This window comes from Tribolium madens, unplaced genomic scaffold, assembly GCF_015345945.1.
Source record: "Tribolium madens isolate multiple individuals breed KSU strain unplaced genomic scaffold, Tmad_KSU_1.1 Scaffold_20;HRSCAF=117;Tcas5.2_LG4, whole genome shotgun sequence".
NCBI lineage: Eukaryota > Metazoa > Arthropoda > Insecta > Coleoptera > Tenebrionidae > Tribolium > Tribolium madens.
The window spans coordinates 8,706,273-8,708,838 of NW_025400985.1; the positions used below are offsets into that span (position 1 = coordinate 8,706,273).

A 2,566-nucleotide genomic window follows, 5' to 3' on the forward strand; every position below is an offset into this window, starting at 1 on the left:
TGAATTAATTTAAAAATAATTACCTGCTGTTGCTTGCTTGTATTTAATTTTTTTTAAACAAACAAATTAAATTAATGTAATTACAATATCAATAAAATAGTAGATACGTGTTAATATTTTTTCGTATTTTGTTAATTTTTTTCTATAAATGCTACATATCATATAGCATTTAATTGTACCTACGTATCATACATATCGTGAGTTAAAGAACTTTAATTTCAAAAACAAAATAAATCAAAATTTAGACGCTAAAGAACAATTTTTGTAAAAAAAACAACCCTTATGTTTTTTGGCGAAAAAAAATTTCAATTTGTCATAATCTTCATTATTAAAAATAACTCTCAATAGATTAATTATCAATTATTTAACCAATTATTTTGCATTTTTTATAATTTCTATAACGTTAGGCTAGAATAATAACAATTTCATAATTACGGTAACTATTTTAATAAATACATATCTAGTATATAAGTTAGCGCACAAGTCAAAACACTAAAATATTAACCAATAAGTACGACAAGAAAAATATATTAAAACAGGCATTAGCATTTAATTAAACGTCGCGTTAAATTCAATTTTTTTTTCATACCTAATTCTATGAGATATGTAAACAATTTTGAAAACATAACAAATCTAAATAATTGCGAAAATGGAAATCTTCAATCAAATTTTGATATTTCATTCAACTTATTCTATTTACTACATTCCGTTTTAAGGTACTTGACTAGCCTTTGAAATAAAAGCCACGAAAGCGTGTATATATTACAAGGCCATACTATTCTCATCAAGTTTACAGTTACTTTATCTCATTTTCTAATTTTGGTTGCTTAAATTTAAAAAAAAAAACATTAAATTTTGCCTCTACGTCAAAATTTTGTTATTTTCCTACCATTTTCAATTACTTATGTCCAACAATACAAACAATGTTTAATTTGCAATGCCGTCACTAACCATCACCAAATTAAAACTACGAAAACCCAAAACAGATTTTAAATTATCAAATTTCTTATGGTAAACACTTACAACAATCATATTTTTTAATAGTGTAATAGATCGGGTTTTTTGATATTAAAAAGTAATTTTGTGAAATAGCCCCCAATTTTTTGTCTAAAAATACCTCTTCGCATGTAAATAATAAAAATAATTAGCGGTCGATTTTTGCGCGATATATTAAGCATGCAATGTTGAATTTCCGTGTGATTTGCAAGGGGCAAAAAAGTGAATTTTCCGGTGTTTGGCACGCATTCGAATCGAGTTCCAGGTGCACGTCGCAAAAAAATCGCTATAGGGGTGGTAAAAATAAAATAATTACGAAAGCACAAACTCCAACCTGGCAAAAACGCACAACCCTCACATCCACACTATGCAAGTCGAACTAAAAGCTAGTTTGAGTTTGGCACGAATTCACCCCGTCCCGTAAGCGGACGACATTTCCATTGGCTTGAGCGTTTCCGTACCCCGCCTAACCCTTATTTATACCATACGCACCCGCCAAAGAAACATTCGCACTACAAACAGATACAATTCGACGATATTTAAAAAAGCTGCCTCCAAAATGGTCGCACTCAGGAATGCTACAGGCTAAGAATAGTGTCATAAAAAAATCAATTTTTTTTTCAAAAAAAATCACTTACGATTGGGGAATCACCTGGCCAGCGCACTCGGGTCCTAAAGGCACTGCGACAGTGTCATATCGCGGTTTTCAGTCAATTTGTAAAATAACTATTGAGCAGGAATGACGTTGCAGCGGGCCAAACTATAGTGAAATGATACCGAAATGCGATGATGACGTTCGAATGCACACGCACTATGCGCACTTTTTTCACGCACCAACACGACTTTTCATCAAAACGCCCGCACGAATTCTGAAAAATGTTTATCGAAACCCCACGTTTAGTGGGGGTTGGGATATCAGACACACGCAACAAGCGGGGGTGCGGGAGACCATCGCGACTACTTTGGGTGGGGGTAAGTAGCAGACTCGCGGGGTAAGGTGTCTATTATAGGATCGCACTAGGGCCAAATAGATACGATAGATGCACTCTTTCCGTCCTTTTCTGCACTAGAACTAGGTGGGGACGGCGCTCCCGCCCCACGCAACGAAACACAATTTCCAAACGCACACAATTTTCATGCAAATCATGGTCCAATCATCAAAAATGCCAAGTCCCAACAAAATTCTAGCAATTTGGGCCGATTTCAGCAGCATGGTTTTGACCTTTTTTGATAATAATCTTAAACAAAACCAAAATTAACAAATCTGCATACGTTTTTTGTCTTTGTTGCAAATAAAATTAAAGTAGATTTTCAATAACATTTCAAAAAAATCTGAAAAAATTATTTTGATAAAAAATACATTTTTTCAATCTGTACCTACGATACTTCATTAATGATAAAATAAAATTAATAAAACGTCGGTTCTAATAACTGTTTTAATTTAAAATTTACAAAATATACACAAACACACACAAAAAAAACACACAAAGACTGTATTTTAAATTTTTGAATCTTTTTTTTTCGTACACACTGTATACATAATTATTTCTTTCATTTATAGCAATTTTTT

General features: G+C 32.2%; 1 protein-coding gene across 4 annotated transcripts in view; it reads right to left on the bottom strand.

Moving 5' to 3' along the window:
* LOC123004768 overlaps positions 1 to 2,566 on the bottom strand; it is a 14,241-nt gene that overhangs the window by 6,215 nt on the left and 5,460 nt on the right. Inside the window, exon 1 of one of the 4 annotated variants that reach the window (XM_044398194.1) lies at positions 1,635 to 1,877. The exons of 2 other annotated variants lie outside the window; for them this stretch is intronic. The gene's annotated coding sequence lies outside the window, so the exon portion shown is untranslated. Of the gene's footprint in view, positions 1 to 1,330; positions 1,355 to 1,634; positions 1,878 to 2,566 lie in introns of those variants that run through there. One more of the 4 variants, XM_044398195.1, reaches the window with a different exon arrangement.